Source organism: Chaetura pelagica, unplaced genomic scaffold, assembly GCF_000747805.2.
Source record: "Chaetura pelagica isolate M959 unplaced genomic scaffold, ChaPel_1.0 scaffold153, whole genome shotgun sequence".
Lineage (NCBI taxonomy): Eukaryota > Metazoa > Chordata > Aves > Apodiformes > Apodidae > Chaetura > Chaetura pelagica.
This window is the reverse complement of record NW_009952707.1, coordinates 1,036,737-1,056,331: the sequence shown is the minus strand read 5'-3', so window position 1 is coordinate 1,056,331 and position 19,595 is coordinate 1,036,737. Positions and strand designations below refer to the sequence as shown.

General features: G+C 38.1%; 1 protein-coding gene across 1 annotated transcript in view; it reads right to left on the bottom strand.

Moving 5' to 3' along the window:
* Window positions 1-19,595, bottom strand: part of GALNT18 (polypeptide N-acetylgalactosaminyltransferase 18) — a 216,691-nt gene that overhangs the window by 196,512 nt on the left and 584 nt on the right. The gene's annotated exons all lie outside the window — the stretch shown is intronic.

Sequence of the window (19,595 nt, the reverse complement as noted above, 5' to 3'; positions counted from 1 at the left end):
CTGATGAACCTCATATATGCAAGCCATAAAAGTCAGAAATGTTAAATGAATGCCACACCTAGAACACTACTCTATATATTGTTTCCAAGCTAGAAACAATGAATCTATCATGCACTTGAGGAAGAAAAAATTCAATTTAAAAGTCAGCTCCAGGTTAAGTACATTATAGCCTTCTAAAATACATTATAGCCTTCAACAAGGCAAAGAAAGGAGGGGACAGACTCTTGACCAAGTTTGTAGATTTGGTGTGGGGTGCTTTTTTTCCCCTATGTTGACTTTAAAACCTCAGGCAAAATTCTAAATACTACAGTGAAACTATTGACTTGATTTAGTAAGTGGACTAGAAAGAAAGCTCCTAGTATGTGTTTTTCACTGTTTTGTTGCACAAATACATTTGGGTGTGGATATTTTTCTTCCTTCCTCCTCTCAGCTGCGCAAGTAAATAAAGATGTAGAAATGCAGCACTGACATTCTCTCAAATGATGTTTACTTCACTAAGATGTTTTCGAAAGTTTACCTTGGACTTTTTTTTTTTTGCACGGGAATAAATGCATTTTTTTCCCCAAAGTGAATGACTTATATTTGCCCTCTCCATCCTAACTGCCACAGCGGGATAACATGAACTCATCAATTCCACTGTCAAAACAAATTTTAACTATGTTCTGCACAGACATTTTTCTTACTCTTACCTGACTGAGAAAGGAAAACTTATAAGAAGGAAAATACTACACATTCATAATAATCTAGAATATACAGAATAAACCACCCAGGCTTTTCTGTATTCATGAAAACTCCATCATGACTGCTCCAGTCTTAGCCTTCCAAAAATATTTCAGGAACAGCCTACAGATTGGTCCGGAAAAGCAACAGGTTGAGAGTGGAATTAACTCCTATTAAAATGCATAGTGGAGCAGATTATACTAGTCTTAGTCATGCTGACTCCTACCTTACTGAGTCAGTAGGATTGCAAGAGTCATTAGGATTAAAAAAGAGTAAAGTATTATGCAAAAATAAATAAAAGTAACTTTTAGTAGAGAATTGTGCAGGATGGAGGTTAACCTAATGCAACATACATTTTCCAGATCAGAAAAATGAAATATGCAAATCTTGGATGTTTATATTCTGTAGAGTCATTAAGGGAAACTCTAGGCATGGACAAAGAACTGGATGTACAGAATGAGTATTTCTATTGACTAAATTCCCTCTTCAGTAAAGTCCATTTGGGGGGGGCCTTTGACATGGAATACTTACTCTGAACTGTATAGAAACACTTCTGGAGTAAACCTGCAGAACAAAGAGCTGACACCCTTGACTTTGCTTGTACCTTAAGGCATACATTAAAGCCAGCTGAAGAATCAATAGCTTGAACTATTCCATTAGAAGGAAAGTGTCCTAGGAACAGAGGCCATTAGCACAAGCTTAATGGAATTACAATATTAACAGAGTGAATGGTAACCCATATTTTCTATACATTATACTGTAGTTCTGAATAAACACCTTAGGTGGGATGAAGGTGTAAGGGTCAGTGTTTTGGAGATCTCAGCAGGATTGAGAGGAAGGAAAGAGTTTCTGCATCTAAGCACACATTAGAAATTGGTCATTCCTGGAGAGAGGCACATTAAAAATTAAACAGTTTCTGGGTCGAAAACTCAATCAATAATACACATTAAAGTCAAGCTTTCCTTGAAAAATTGGCAAATGTTGGTTTCAGAGGTTATGCATTCACACAAGAATTTCTATTTACAACCCTCATATCTGTCATAACTATTTCAAATTGATACTAACCTGGAGCCTTTTTAAACTGTAGTTCCTTACTGTGTTATGTTCAAAGCTTTCAGTCATTTACCAAATATTCCTAGTTACCTATCAGAATCTTCTTTATTGTTCCCTAGTCAAAGATCTAAAGGTTTGATTTGTTGGGAATTTTTTGGCACTCCTACATGTAAAGAATGTAACAAAAGTGAAATTTTGAAGGAAAATCAATGGCCCACTGCCAGTGAGTTGCCAGATAATTCTTATTAAGGAATGAATTACATAGGATTTTACTGTTAGAAGTATCAGATTACCCTAAAGAACAGGAATTCTTGTTCACATACAGTACTATTACAATTCTTAATAGCTTTGTTGCCTTTACAGCAATTTTTTATACTTGATTTGAGGATGTTCTCCTAACAAGATATATACAGCTTTGCTGTAGCACTAAATTAAGTTACAGAAAATCACAGAAGGTACATGCTTTACAAAGGAATTACAGTGTAATCAGACAATCAAATAAGATTTTTTGAAGTTTCAGGCATTTCCAAGGCAATTCATAACTATACAAAAGCTTGCTAGCTGAAGTTTTGCCAATGGAATACAAAGTAGCAGAGTTGACAGCATCAGGGACTGATGGACTCCCAGAGTTTCCCTTGCTGTACCAGACTACAATTATATATATGTTGTTTTTTTTTTTTAACAAGACATGATAACACTACTCTGCAAATATGCATGCTTAACCACCTTGAAATTGCACACAAATTCAAAAAAGGTAGAGTAAAACTACCTTTGTACCATAAAAAGCTGCTTTTAATACCTTTATTTAAATCTGTATTGCAAAACCTTATTTCTTATTATTTTAAAAGCCATGAGGTAGTATTCCTTGTCCAATTCAAAGAAAAGTAACTTCTTCATCCAACCTAGTGACAGAAAAGAACAGGAGGGCCTCAGTTCCAATGGCCAGTCTCAGTGTCTATATACAAAACTGTCACCAGGTCAACTGGCATTTTACCAAAGCAGTTAGCACGTAATTTTACAGGAGATAAGTAACAGGAGATAAATACATCCTCTGGCAAAGAAGATTCTAACAAAAATAAGGAAAGAATTTCCATTACCAAACCAAAAAAATACTCTTATTAAAAATGTAACAATGCTTATCTTCCTGCTGCAAACATTCTTTTAGCAATTCTGTTCACTGCAGAGGGCCCCAAACAGTGTCAAGTTTTTGTGCTTTAATAAAAATACTCATACACAGGCTGATTATCATGTATCCCAAACACAGTTTGCCACATAAAAATAATGACTGATTGGATTTGACAAGCCTCCTTCTAGAGCAGTAAACATTGAAGCTTTTGTTCAGGGATATTAATCAGCTTAACAAGTCAGATGTGTCACCTGTGAATGAAAGAATGAAAGAAAAATCGTCCCCACCTGCTGGTAGAACCACCAGTAATATCAAAAGGAGGCAGGACATTAATTGAAAGAATTGATCCAGAGCCCAGCTATTCAAAGTGGCAGGTTTTCACCAGACACTCATCTTTCCTGTAACTGATCACTCTATTAGCAATAATGATCCTGCACTAATGGCTGTGGAGATCCAAATTGAAATCTGGAATAGCTTTCTGTAAACTAAGAACTGCAAGTCCAGATAGTATAATTCCCCTCCAGTCTGGTCCAGGGGCCTGTGTTTGCACCTTAACATACGGAGTGAAGACAGTGTTGACTACACTGAAAATAATGTTCATGTCCTATAAAGCTGACCTTAATTTAAGAATAATAAGAAAACACAGGTGTCAGGGCACAGTACATCAAACTTTTTAACTGCAGCTTGGCCATTAGCAAGTCTTACTGACATTCTTACTTCCTCTGCCCACTGGCAGTTAAGAAAATTACTGAAGATCAGGTTCCAGTATCATACATCCTAAGCAAACAAGAAAAATCTTCAGATGGTGAATTACTCAAATCAATAAATAAAAACTTTTCTCTTTCATACCCACCTAGGACCACAAAGAAAAGTAATTAACTGTGACAGTAGCTCTTCTACCTTTTAAAGTGAAACATCTGCACATTCCTAAAAAAAACGCAAAACCTTTATATTCTGCAGACAACTAAACAATGTATCTGAAAGTTTTTTTCCAAACTAGGTTTTCTCAAGCTTCACATCTGTTAAAATGTATGTTTTTACATAGCTATTACACGTATATATATACTCACATATACGAATATTCATCAGAGCCTCACAATACTTTCTACACAGAATGATTCTTTTCATTTTCCCCATCTTACCCCTACTACTCAGAAAACCTAACTCCCCCCAGAATATGTGTGTACACACCAACATGTACACTAAAGATTTCTAGCATGATTATCTAATTCCAGTGCCATGCTGCAGCAATTGGTGTCCCTCAGTCTAAAGCTCACATGGCCACACAGAGGATTAAGCAGTTTGAAGGTAATCACTCCAGAGGGACAATACACAATTTAGTATTCCCAAGCTTGCAATAATTAAGGCCACTGTCTCTCAAAAGCCCACACCTTCCCAGTGACTGATGGTCCCAAGCTCTGAAAATATGCATATACAGTCTGGCAATTTTCCATCTAGATTTCATTTTTTTTCCATTCCCACCTTTGCAAATCGGCCAATGAGCTCCCGCCACTAAAACTAGAGTGCTGAAGAACTTGCTTAATATTTCACTGTCCCACTACAAGTGATGATGTACTTCCTTCAAAAGACTATATGAGCCCTTCATTGTCAAAGGAAATTCTGAAGCTGAGGAAAATAGAGGATCAGTTCAGAAGATATTCTGCACCATATATGAAGATAATAAAGTACAATTTCTGTCTCATGTATTAATACTGCTGCTAATTTTGCCATGTCTCAGTTTTTTGGCCACTGCAATCAGAATTCACATTAGCTGATAAAAAAGCAAACATGCTGCAGTACAAACCAGGAAGTTGCAGTCATATTAGGAGACTGTATAGTCCCTTTTCCACATAGGAATTATTTTCAAGAAGCTTAGAAAGAACCTAGAAGAAAATTTAATATATCAGACCACGACACACAAGAACTGGTAACACCCATTTACCTTTGGACTTCTGGGTTATCTGAACGTTTTTGAACATTTTCCAACTTCTAGGAAATTACTGGGTGCAGGGAGGGGTTCTTTTTATGCACATTCACTGACAGCAAATGTTACTAAATGCATCTTCTCAACTAGCAGAATGAAAGTACCTACAGAGTCTCCCTCTATTACCTGTGGAAGACTCATACAGATATAATCATTTCCAAGACTCTTAATCTCTGATTATCATCACATTGACTCTACTAGATTCCAAAGTTACTCAAAACAGAGACTGATTAACATCATTTTCTTATTAAATCATATTCAGAAGTAAAAAAGGAAAAGTTATGAGATAACTCAGTAGGTATTTGATTTCTCCTTTAATGACATTATTACAAGTAGTGATTTTAAGCTATTACATAATATCCCAATTTTACTGTGTGAATTCCTCAGAACTCTTCTGAGTTGGCCTTTTACCTTCCTCATAGGAAGAGCTAACAACCATGTGACTGCAGGTTCCAGACACAGCAGGAAAGGAGAGATTATGCCAACAGCATTAATTCTATGTTACAGTTATTGAATACCTCAGTAGTTTACGTCTAGAGTGCTGTCATCTTGCTGCTTTCAATTTTCTCTGGTTTAAACCAGGAATGACTCAAGCAATGTAGTTATACAAGTGTGTAGTCCAGTGAGAAGAAACACCCAACAGAGAGGAAACTTCTGTCTACCTTCCTTCCTAAGAAGCAACAAAAATTTATGGTTTATCATGTTTAAATCTGTACCTTCAGAAAATTATTAAGCTCTATACACTTCATACACTGAAGAAGGGCTTCAGAAACTTGCCTTTTCTTTTTAATTTAAAAACCATTGCTACTCATTTTGAGGAACTGAGCAGGATTTTTCTTGATTTTATATTAAATTCAGAGAAAAGGGTGGAATTTTCTTCCACCTCATGTTAAATTGGCCCTTGTAGGCAAATTGCTTGAATAAGCCCTGCTTGTCGGATGATAATTGAATGAGCTTGGGGAATTTTGCCAGTCTCAGGTGTTGAGGAGTTGGAAGAAAATCACATCTGTTTTCATCAAATAGCAGAAAGGCAAATTCAAAGTCACTCTTAATAAATTCAGAACATGAACATTATATAGTGACTAAAAGAGTTAACAATTCTTTTAAAGTAAAAATATACTTTTTTATTAGCTTAAGGTAGCAAAGCTATTCTGCTACATCCTACATTGTTATTTTATTATTTTTTTCTGTCATACCTCGCATTGTCAGTTTGTCATCATGGCTAAAATTCTCAGATTCTCTGGACTGTGTTCATTGTAAAAACAGCTGGATAATTATGCAGCTACACACCAACATACAATAACAGCCTGGCTAGCTAAGTGCCTAAGCACAAGTTTTAAAAATAGATGGATGGTAGAGAGCACACAGCGAAATATTTGCATTGCCTATCATTTGACACAGCATTTTACATAACCCCTTAACTAATTGCATTGTCTTTTATACTTGAGGATACTTTGACTCTTCTTTCCCTTCTTTATGCTTCAGACTCAGTGATATGACAAAAGTAACTCTCACAGAGGTGAGGCAAGAGCCACCCTTCTTGATCCCAACCTGTTCTCTTGGGTACTCAAGGCAGAATTCTGGGGCAGCAGAGAGAGGGGGCAGAGGAAATGAGGGTGTTTTATACTGTTTCTATACCGTTCTGCACAGAGTGTGCTGCTCACTTCAATGCCCCACGACACCTCAGATATATGAATTACAGCAATATGGCAGTTACAGCAATTTATGCGAGTCCAGCAGTGGAAAGCATTCAAAGCAAGAACTGCATGTATGTTCCCACTGACTGAGAGCTCAGTCCAGGGACCACATGTTATGTGGAAATAATGTAACAAAAAAAATTTAATATCCATCAGTACCTTAAGGTTTTTAACGTAAGGCAAAATCCCAAGACAGAACAGCTCCTACCACAACTTGCTTGTTCTCATTTTCAAATAAAGACGTCATATCTTTATAGCAGCAGAAAGGGTGCAAATGCACAGCACCTGCATAGATGGCTTTACTATGCAAGGTTTACCTTAGCTGGAGAGGTAAAATGGTAATTCAATTGCTGGAGAAGCGTATATCCACAATTATCTTCCAATAAATCTGTGCTGACACACACAGTATTGAGTATTCCTCCCTTCCAGTACCTTCTTCCCCTAGGGCAGCTAATTGACTTTTTATGGAAGTTACGTGGCACTCCTACCTGGCAAAACCAGACACAAAAGCTTAGTTAAATGCACAAGCTCTGTCTTAACCTGCCAAGAAACTTCCTTCCTACAGCTGTCCCAACACTGCAAACATACCAAGAATTCTCATTCATACAAGCACATTCTCAACTTCAGCATAGCCACTCACAGTCTAAAAGCTATTCACACAAAGATAATAATGAAGCATAACCAGAAAATAATCGGTGATTACAGCAAAGTGTAATTAAAATAAATAAATAAATAAATAAATCACTCTCCATGATCATGCCAGTTTTATATTTGCCACCTCATTACATTAACAAAACTTGGGAGGATAAGGATTACTCTCTACCCTATGCTTATGTCCACAGAGCTAGTGACTGTGCAGCATGTTTCGCTGCTGGCAGCCACACACACAGTACTTTGGGCTGAATGGCTGATTATCCATCAGCTTCTGTATAGCAGATATAGGTGGTAAACACACAGCCATGTGGGACAGAATTTGTAATCAAATTTGCACACTATATCATCTGCTACCTGTGTGCTTTTTTTTGCCATGTTCAAAGTCTCTTTCTCCACAGTAGGAAGACAATACCTCCACAATAAGGCAAACCTTTTGCCATACTGTAACAGAAGATTCTGTTCTCCTCATTGTCTCAGAACACAAATAGGAACATTCTTGAAATATATTTTTTTTAAAGTTTAAAGTTTAGTCTAATGTTAATTTTCAGGAACGTTGCCAATCTATTTTAAGCAGATGGCTTGCTATTTAATGTCTTTAGGCAAGGCAGAAAAGCTTTAATCAATAGAATTAAGTGTTGAGAAATTACATGCAATTTTACAAAATCAAAGGCATTTCCTACATATTGTCAAGCAGACAAAAATAAATTGACATGTTGTTACTGCCAGAAATGTTTCACACACCATGACATTAAGTTTCCTCTAAATGGCTACCCCGTGATAAGGAATTTTAGTGTTTTATCAATGTAAAAATTATCCAACAGTGGCTTACTTTTTAATTATGAAAAAAGAATCCAGGACTGAACAATTAAAAATGAACACTCAAAAACTATAAGTTGCAACATAAAAAGCTTTACTTTTGCTTACTTCTTGACAAATGAGAAACCAAGAGTGTGGCTCCCTGCTCCCCATTCACTCTATGACCCAGTATTACACCTATTTCTAGGATAGTAAATCATGCTGAAAACCATCTCCACTAATAAGTGACAAAATGTGCAGGGTTCATTGTACCATCAGCTATTAATCAATTACTGCAGAGAACACTAACGATTGTCTGAAAACCTGACTTTAATGCACTTCAGGCAACACTTCTATCCTTTGCATTTCTAGACTGCAAGAGTCTGTTCCTGTTGCCATGTTAAGATATTATGCAAATATGCTCCCACTTGCTCTAATCAAGTTCTTCCTTCATCTTTTGTATTACCATTTACAATCTCTTCCATTTCAACCCATGTCAGGCAATGACAAAGATACTTCGTGCTTTCAAGACATACGGATCCTTAATGTAGCCATTGCAAACACATCTGTACATTTACAGAGATGGTTATATTATGTAGAGAATATTTTTAACATTTAAAATACTTGCATCTATATTTCCATAGTCATTTGCATGCAAAATTTTTCTCAGTACTTAAAATAGAGAAGAATTAGCACTATGAAGGTGCTTTTAAACTATTTCCATGTAAAAAAAGACATAAGCTGTGCTGAAAAACTCATGTATATTGATAGAATTGCATTTATATGAAGTATAACAACAAATCAATGAGATAAAAACGGTTTCTAAACCAAAAGCATTTCTGCTACAATGCCTTGAGTTTAGAGAAATGCAAGCTGCAAGTGGGAGTGATCTATTCAGACATAAGGCTTCTGTCATTTTGCTGCTGCTTTTTTCTGGTCTTGCCCCATCCAACCCAACCTTGAATGATGCCCCAAGGGATGGGCCATCGACCACCTCTCTGGGCAACTTGTTCCAGTGTTTCACGATCTCATTGTAAAAATTTCTACCTTATACATAGCCTAAATCTACCCTGTTTTAGTTTAGAACCATTACCCCTAGTCCTGTCACAACATGCCCTGCTAAAAATTTGTCCCCATCTTTCTTGTAGGCCTCCATCAAGTAGTGAAAGGCTGCAATAAGATTATATATGGCTTTATACATCCTTTTGGAACTCAGAGTGGGGCTAAGGGGGGTGGATATTGTTGGTTTGCTTATGTCTAGGAGTTTGCAATTAATTTTAAACTTAGCTTTGCAAAGATGTGAATATATCAGCTAAACATAAGCTTAAAATATCTCACTCAATTATGTCTAAGTTTAATGATGTCATGATCCTTCATGGCTGATGTTGTAAAGTCACAAAGTACTAACTCAACTGTCTCTTTAAAGACCAGCATCAAAACAACAACACATTATTGTAACATTTGAAACCAACAGCAATATTGGTGGCAAGGCCAGCATCTTGCTTTTGATGTTCTGACTGTATACAAGCCAAATATTTCTTGCTTCATTGAAGATACTACATGTTTTAAAAGTCCTATATTAACTATATGAAATAGATTTAAGTCTTGCATTTTTACATACTAATTTTGTTTTAATTAACACAAGCAAATACTTGTAATAATCTACTAGATGTGAAACTGGTTTTGAGTGATAAGAAAGTAAAAGGCTTTCAGAATAGAATCTCAAACTGTATGCTGCTTCTTTCCACTCAATGGAAACTTGATAGCTCCAGTTTCACCAGTTGTAATAACACGAGTGGAAAAACAACAGTTTCCACTCAATAACTGTAGTTTCGTATTAACTGAGATAAAACATTTAGGTGCTCTTACGCTGCCTTTAGCTTTTTCTGTACTTCTCTCTGACCTTCCCCATCGTCCAAACTGTTACACATGAAATAAACACATCTTCTGCTCAGAAATACCACAGAAGTTACTGCACACCACTCCCCCACCTTTCAATTGAGCAACTTAAAATATTCCTGTTAGCACAAGTAGAAGAGGGAAATGCTGGCATAGTGTGAGCATGTAACACACAGCTGGTAAAAAAATAAATACCTCATAGAAAAAACAAACAAATAGAACAGGGTTATTTTAAAAACTATGCTGTGCTGTCTTCTGCATATTCTGAGAAATCCCAAAAGGTGCTTTCTCTAACCAAAACTTTATTGCAATGATAATCCTGTAATGGATAAGTACAGACTGAGTGTACTGTGCTGAAAAAGTTTAACTGACAATTTAGCTACAGCATGCCAAGCCTTCTTGCAACAGCCTTTGACAAGTCATGACTCGATGCAGAAAGAAAAGCTTCAAAGGAATTTGAATTCACCATGAAAAGAGGGCAGGTAATTCACTCCATTAGTTGGATGCTTCATGAAACAGATCTCTAGCTAGATTCAGAGCACATACAGGCAAGTAAAAAAGACTAAACATCTGTAAGATCTCCCTAAAATGAAGACCAGAATTACTATTTATCCATGAAGAAAAACACAACAGAAGTACTATCTCTTTTTCTTACATTCTTCAGAAAGCTGCTTATAAAAATCCTCTTTTCTCAGAGATCACCTGTGACAGCTCTAATAAAAAGAAAATTCAGACATTCACATTTAAAATAATGAGTCTGATTTAGGAAGTAGGAAATGGTGTAACCAAAACTACAATAGGATTTCCACACCCCCACCAACATTACTGACACAAAGTCACTGAGATCACATTTTCAAGGCACTAGCAGAGAACGAGGTAATTATGTAGTATTTAAGATGTGCTAATTATAACATGCATGTCAGGAAAGATGTCTAATCTCATACTTTAGAGCTCATGTCAGCCTCAAACTCTTATCAGTGAGGCCAAGATCTACAATGGGAGAACAGACATGGCTACTAGATGGCAGTTTGCCTACTGCAGGATTCACACTCTCTACCTGGGCTGTTACTCATGGGAGAAGAGACCTGTCTGACTCATCTAAGCAACTCTGCCAGTGAGTCACACCTGCCACCGACAATCTTTATAATTGTGGCCATATAAATTTTCTATAATCCTCTCCTCTGTCCAGCTGCTGCAGATATTAACCATGGACACAAAGATCTGAGTCAAGGGTTTCACTACACAGTTGTACAACACTGACGACAAGACAGCTGGGATTTCAGCTAGCTGCCACAGTGCTACTGTTACAGAAATAATAAATTTTTAAAAAGCAGAAAAATTAAGTAGAGAATATAGTAAGAATCTATTATGGACATTAAATTGCCAGAATGTCTTCTTAAGGCAGAGAATTTCAAGGTAACAACTTGGACCTTTTATCTCCATATTAAAATACTTTCACGTGTTCATTTTCAAAGCTAAATAGGGGAGATGCTGGAGAGCTGCAATAATTATAGTAATGGCTTTGGCTCCTAAAGATCTCTGCCTTTGCCTCGAGAAATTCAGAATATCATGTTAAAAATAACACCTTGGTTACAAAACACCAGTAGAGCAGAGAAAATTTATGAAGAAAACAGAAACAATGTTGTTACACAGAGAACACATCTGCACTGCACAGCTGTAGTCAGAATAGATGCAATGGTAACAGCAGTATGAAAACAGAGCGTTAAGTTGCAGGCACATGAGAATTTCAGTTTCTACTCAGCATGCCTGTCCAGGCTGTCCCACCAAAAGTCTGTTACTGAGCTATTTCTCAGGCCTCTACAATAAGGGAGCCCAGAAGTTCCTAAAAAGGCTACAGATGTTGCAGTGGAAAGCCAAGGGCAGCAGAGAAAGATTCCTCCAAAGATGACAGAAGTGGCATTCGTCTGACCATGCTATGGCTTACTGAACAAAACAAGGAAGACTAGAAGACATTAAAGAAAAACAAGTAAGAGAAATTAGAAAGAAAATAATATAGCAAACAAATGAAAAACAATCTTGGAGGAGGAATGGCAAGACATTAAATCAGTTTTCACTTTTGCATTAATTAGAAATTTACTTGCATTAAAGAAGTAAGTACTAGTTGTGGACCATAGCACATAGAATGGCTTGGGTTGGAAAGAACCTTCAAGATCATCTAGTTCCAACTCTCCTACCACAGGCAGGGACACCTTCCACTACACCAGGTTGCTCAAAGCCCCATCCAACCTGGCCTTGAACGCTTCCAAGGAGAAAGCATCTATAACCTCCCTAGGCAACCTGTTCCAATGTCTCGCCACATTCACAGTGAAGAATTTCTTCCTAATGCCCAACCTAAATCTCCCCTCTTCCAGTGTAAAGCCATTACCACTCATCCTATCACTCTGTACCATTGTAAAAAGCCCCTCCCCAACTTTCCTGTAAGGCCCCCTCAGTACTGGAAGGCTCTATAAGGTCTCTTCAGAGCCTTCTCTTCTCCAGTCTGAGCAACCCCAAGTCTCTCAGCCTATCTTCATAGGAGAGGCACTCCAACCCTTCAATCATCTTTGTGGCCCTCCTCTGGACACACTCCAACAGCTCCCTGTCCTTCCTCTGTTGGGGAGTCCAGACCTGGACACAGTATTGCAGGTGGGGTCTTACCAGAGCTGAGTAGAGGAGGAGAATCACCTGCCCTGACCAGCTGGCCACACTTCTGATCACAGCCCAGGACACAACTGGCTTTCTGGGCCGCAAGTGCCCGTTGCCAGCTCATGTTGAACTTCACATCAACCAACACCCCCAAGTCCTTTTCCCCAGGGCTGTCCTCAACCCATTAACCACCCAGCCTGTATGTGTGCTTAGGATTGCCCCAAACCATGTGAAGGTCCCTGCATTTGGCTGTCTGCATGGGCCTGCCTCTCAAGACTGTCAAGGTCCCTCTGGACAGCTACTTTTCCCTCCAGCGTGTCAACCACATCACACAGTTTGGTGTCATCAGCAGACTTGCCAAGGGTGCCCTCGATCCCACTGTCTATGTCACTGACAAAGATGTTTAACAGCACCAGTCCCAAGGCCAACCCCTAAGGAACACCACACAATGATCTTCACCTGGACATTGAGCCACTGACCACAGCTCTTTGAGTGTCAACTCCTTATCCACCAAGTGATCCGTCTGTCAAGTCCATATCTCTCCAATTTAGCAACAAGAATGTCATAAAGAACCACAACATTCAGATGGATAATATTAGCTTCTCTCAACATACTGCTGCAGCTTATACATGCTTTCACCATATAATGTTGATGACATGACCTTTCTGTTGAACACAGAATCAAGTTAAAATGCTTCTGAGGCTTGTCACAGGTAAGGAAGTAATGTTAGATAGACCAGTAGATTACTTCAGTTTTTATTAGCAATCAGAAAGTATCTCCTCTGGACTCAGGAGCAATCCCAGGACAACAAAGCCTGCTGTACTAAGTCCAGTATCCAATCTCTGGGCCAAGTGTAGCTAACAACATATCACATGGATGATAATCAAGTTCCTGGGCTGTTTCAGTTGCAAACAAGGAGTCCCCATCATCCTCTGGAAGGCAGCTACGCCATTTTTGCAACAACCACTATTGTCTCCAAGTCTAAGCCTGATACTAATTTTTTTTAATGATCACAGATTTTCTTTATGTGTCATGTAAAGGACAAGGCAATCAGGCCCAGTCAGCATGAGTTCATGAAAGGGAGGTCCTGCTTGACAAACCTGATCTTTCTATGACAAGGGGATCCACTTAGTGGATGAGAGAAAGGCTGTGGATGTTGCTTACCTGCACCTGAGTAAAGCCTTCAACACTGTTGCCCTCAGCACTGCCCTAGAAAAAATGGCTACTAACAGCTTAGACTCATGTACTCTTTACCAGGTAAAAAAATTGGCTGTGTGGTCCAGCCCAAAGGGTTGTGGTGAATGGAATTATATCCAGCTGGCAGCAATTAACAACAGTTAATTGGCAGGTCACAATCAACCCCAGACCACAGTGGAAGAATGGTTTTTACACCAGACTGCTAAGGCAGATCTTGCCATGGGAGAGCAGGACACTGGGACCAAGCTAATCTCGCACACAATACACAGTCCCCAGCAGCTATGTGCAGGCCTTGCTTTATGTTTCTTTTCATGTGTATTTATCTATATTTTGGTCAAGTAGATAAAATCACTTGTTAGTATTAAAATGGGCATAACAGCCTAGCAGAAAGTCAAAAGACCTACGTCTGAGTCTCTGCACAGCTGCAGGCTACTTGTGTCAACCTGAGCAACATTTTCCAAAGTGACACCTACCCAGCATTAACGAAGCACTGAGCTGAGCCCAGAACCTTAAGCAGAATGGCTATCTCCATCTCTGCACAGCCCATAAATCATCTGCTCAGACATTGCAGTATGCAATCCACTCTTTCTGCTGAAGCTGTGCCATTATACAGAGATAACAAACGTCAACAAAAGTTAGCTTTTTCAGTGAGAAAAGGCAAAATTCTCTCCCTTAGCAATAAGGGAACTTGTGGAAGGCAGAGAAGTCATAATTTTCAGCCTCTGCTCCCGATTCATTTTTTAACCTTTTGTTGAAGACTTTCATGTGAACTACAAAAGTTGTCTAGATTGAAGGAAACAGAATCCAGGTCAATTTCCTTCCCATCTACAAAGCTACCATTCCCTCTCACTTTGTAGGCAAATAAAACTGTGTGTGTTTCTGACTCAAAAGACACAATCTCAAATAAATAAATAAATAAATAGATAGATAAATAAATAAATATTACAACTGGCATGCTATTCCCATTGTATAAATGTGAAGAATTAATAGAGCAATCTAGCTGACAATCAGGAAAGAAAAAAACCCCACATTCTCAAAAATTTCCCTTAAGAATTAAAGGAACCATTCAACCTCCAACAATAATGTAGTTACCTTAATAAGGCCAGACTATCACTTCTCAGTTTTGGTCATTTTCTCCTAATCATGGCAAAATAAAACGTCAGTAGAAGAACCATCCAGAAATAATATAATTATAATATAAACAAATATATTAGCTAATAATAATAAGTAATAATAAATTACTGAGTCATAGTCAACATAACTAATATACTTGCCTTCAGTACATGGCCCTTGAAATACCTAAACCTCCAGCAGTGCTTGCTAATTTACAGCAATTTAAGAGTCAGAGTCTGCTCACTGAAGTCACTGTATTAAGATTTTCTTTAATGCACTCATTCCTAAGCACAGAAGAACATGAAAGTTAAACTCAAATTAATCTGCACTGACATGCAGCAATCTAGAATGACTCAAGAAGTCAAAGCCTAAAAAGAAAAAATAATGGGATTAATCTTGCATGTCTTACATATCCAAGTAGTTCCTTCTCCTGCAATTAGTTACATTGGGAGAGCAGGTCTCTCTGCATGAACAGAGACTGTGAATATAGAGGCCTCTGTAGTGCAGCAAGAGCTGCATTCCCAGGGCTACTAACTACTGACGACTTGTTTCTCAGTAGAATAAATACACTGCAGTGAGTGATAAACATGCCTACTTGCTTTTGAGCTTCAGGGTAATATTCCAATTTTACAATGAATTATTCCCAAAAGCAAAGTATCACAAGAGTAAGAGACACGGTGGAGTAGCCATGAGAATCCTAGCAGGAGGTTTAGAGATAACACATACATCTTCTCTCTTACAAACTTTCCCAACTAAGTGTTTGACATTTTATTTATGACAACAGAGACAGCATCTTACAAACATGAGGGACCAAAGTCCTGGTGCAACACAGATGTCTTAGTAATCATTCATTAACCTTAACTAAGAATGTAAGTGGTTCAGAAATTATCTGTGTTTACAACTTTAACTTAAATCTACTCTATGTATTAACTGAATGTAATTTACTAATTCTGTTTAGGTCTCATGGTGGATGGGGGGCAGCAAGGAGGACAAAGAGGCAAGTTGATTTCATAGACTTCGTAGTTCATCATTTTAAAAATAATGCTGAAATGCAAAAATAATCTGATTAAAACTTGGAAGGCTGAAAAACATTCCATAAGAAAACAGTGGCATCAACTTGACCAGAGCTTTTCAAGAATAAGGTTCAACCGATCACCTATGACAGCCTAAAGCTAGGCTGCAGAAAACAATACATTTCTCCCTTTTTGCTAGTAAGTTTCTTCTTATCATTATAAACTAATCATCTGATTCAGAGCAGCCTGCCTTCTCACACGACCCTCCTACTGCACATGCAACATGGGGCAGTTTTTTAGCGACAGCGCCAATGCATGACGCATTATTACTATGAAAGATGTGCTGTGATCTGTCTGAAGTACTCTTGTATTAATTTTAATAAAAGGAGTGTTTGTGCTTTTTTGAACCAGTATGTTCCTTGTCAACTCAACAGAACATACTGTTTTCCAATAAAATTTAGAAAAACCTATTTAAAATCCTAAATTGAATCGCAGGTACGTTATTTAACATGATATTCACTAACCTTAGCTCTTTAAAGTATCTTTTCTGACAATACAGCACTATCATACTTGATTATACATGTGCCATACACCTTTGACATAAAAAAGGACTGTATTTTGCATGAAATTATCCATCTGGTCTTTTCCTCATTTCTATCACATACATAAAAACACACACAAGCAATCTCAAAAAAAATACACCATCATGTTTGCAAGCTCAAAAGTGGAAATTAAGTTTCCCTTGGTGGGTTGCCTGGTAGCTAGTATGCCCCTGACAAAAGATTTGGGATGGGGTAGGATGAGGAATCTCTTTAGTACCAGCCAGGTAGCACTCAGATGTCATTCCCACCCTAAACACCAGCACATGCTGCATAGAAAAGCATGCAGGAGGTCATCATCGTTGTATAAAGTGAGTTGATCAAAATCACCTTGTGAACTGTTGTAGGCCACAAGCCAAGAATTCATGATAATCAGGCTTAAGTTCAAGTTCCAGAATCATTCTTCCATTCCACAAAATCCTTATTCCTGTGATGCGTAATACCCAACTAGACTGCTATGCTGCCAATCTTGCCCCAAACAGCCCACCACAGAAGTCAGTGTACAGATGTATGAACCTTGCACACCATGCCCATTGGCTACACAACATAAATTAAGACATGAAGAGGAAAGGAAGCAAGTAAGTGCCATACAGGCACTGCAGACAACCATGCTCGTATTCCACTTCCAGCACCCAGAAAATGTGTGCAGAGAAATTATTATCCTTCAACATTTGCAGAACACAACACTGTTGGAAATACCTGCAGGTACTTGGTGCCTTCAAGCTTTTCCATTCTTGGCCAATATCATTACCAGTATTTCCCTTTCCATACTGTTCTTTCTGAACATGAGGCATGTATGTACACTTTCATTCTCTCTGAACTTCTCTTATCTGGAAGTCTTTTCCAGTGTTACACTTTTCTTGCCATGAAAATGTCTTTTTAAAAATACATACTTTAAAAAGCACTTTATATGAAGGCATGTCTATTCCTTCTCATTTCCCAGACACTTGATAAAATATCACCAGACTGCAATTTATATGCTAAAGGAATTTCTGGACAGCATCTAATTAAACAACTCAATCAGAAAACAAATTAAAATGAAATACTAGTGTAATCCCATGTGTAAAATGCTGCACTTAAAACTCTCTGGTATTTGCAGGACATCCTGTGGAATAGAATTCTATTAGCCATGCTAATTTCCAAGCCTGTTCAGCACTGCAGAACACATGAGTTATTGACACCTCTCTCCAATGTAAAAAAGAAGTGCTCCAAGGAAAAGTTTAATAGCAAACTACAGATAACCTTCATAACCTTGTCCAGAACCATTATGGCAGCTGATTTATGCTATTTATGGAGATTAATTTCAAATTAATTGTTTTTTTAAACTGACCTTCAAGCTCATCCCAAACCCAGTCCAGCTTGGGATACTCCTTCCAATTATTTCAGTTGGAGTTTTGCACTGTAACTCAGAATTTACAGCATCACACAGTGTTAGGCAAAATCTGATTAAAATAACATCTTTTTGTGCAGCCTCTACCAAAGGAATTATATGTGAACCCCAGTTATTACAATTTGGCAAGTAACAGCATTTGGGGATACTGATATCTGATATTTACTATATTTATTTACCTTAAAGGCTAAGTTTTAATAGCATCTGATAACTCTGTAAACTTTATTTTTCTTCTTAAATGTATTTTAGCACTTATTAACAAGCCTTTACTTTATTATTTTTGGATGACTCTCTTCAACTTGCATACAAATGTTATTTAAGGAAAATATCTTCTGATTTGGCTTATGCGTAGTCCCAAAAAGTCCCCCAAAACACTTTATGGTCTAATCCATGCTATACTCTCCCCTACTTTAAGTATACCTTTCTCTACTACTCTGAGAACCACTGATCAAAGCAATATGCCAACAGGACACTGTTCATTTTCCTTGAAAAAAATAAGAGTACTGGAGCATCACACCAACAAATCTGAAGGAGTTATGTTCCAACGTCACACACAAAGTCAGTTAATTTAATGTACCTAACTCTTGACAGAGCCTTTTGAAAAATCCCTGCATTCATATATGCTTCCACAGTGCACTCCACTGGCACAGAGACAAGAATATATTTCCTTTTAGAAATCCATTTCAGGAATCAAGAAAAACCTAAGGACTGTATGAGAGAATTTAAAACCCACAGGAGCTGATATAACTCACCCTCCAGAAAAAAGTAGTATTTTACCAATTTACCCAAGATGAGAAGACTGTCTGAGAAATGAAGGCATATAGAAACTGAATAGCCATGTGTCATATTTAAAAAAAAATATTTACACTTTAATAATGCTGCAAATTTACACAAACTAACAAGTAGTGGAAGCTCAATTCATATGGGATTAGCCCCCCTGCCTACTCCACCTTTTGTCATATTCCCAGAAGACCAGCTTGTCAAAGCTGCCTGGAAGCCAATGAGGTTTTTTACACTGGTGATAGGTATTTCTTTACCAGATGGGTTTGCTCTCCTTTTTCAGATTAAGGAGAGACTAGAATTGGGATTTGAACATTCAGCAGAGGTAACGCAGAAGCAGAGAAGACAATCCCCTTAGATTTTTTAAGCGCTCTCACCTATTCCCACTATCCCAGCGACTTAGCAGACCGAGGGAATGACACTGATGCCACGGTGATGATGAAAATACAGATACTAAAGATCACCAAGCAAAACATGTAAAAAACATGTAAAATCCCAAACTCCCAGTAAATAATTATTTTCTCCCCCACTGCTTACCCACTTCAACCCTTCTCCCAGAGCTCCCGTTAAAAGGAGAGTAAGTTTAAAAGGCATTACACAAGTGAGAGATTGCCCCAGTTATAATCCCAAGCGGCTCCCAGCACTACAGCAGCACTAAGGGAAATCCTGAGCACAGCCGGACGGACACAGACTCTCCGCACGGATTAGCAGTCAACTACGGGGGAAGAGAATAAAAATTCCCCCATTTTGGACAAGAAAAAAACAACACAAAAGACCCCACCAAAACCAAAATAATTACAGCAGCAGCAAAATGGGCAGCGGCTCCCCTGCCCTTCGTGCGGAGCCTTTCCCGCGGACTCCCTACTTCATCACGACACAGGCAGGCAGGGAGCTGAGGTCAGGTTTATTACAGCACCAGGCCGAGCCAA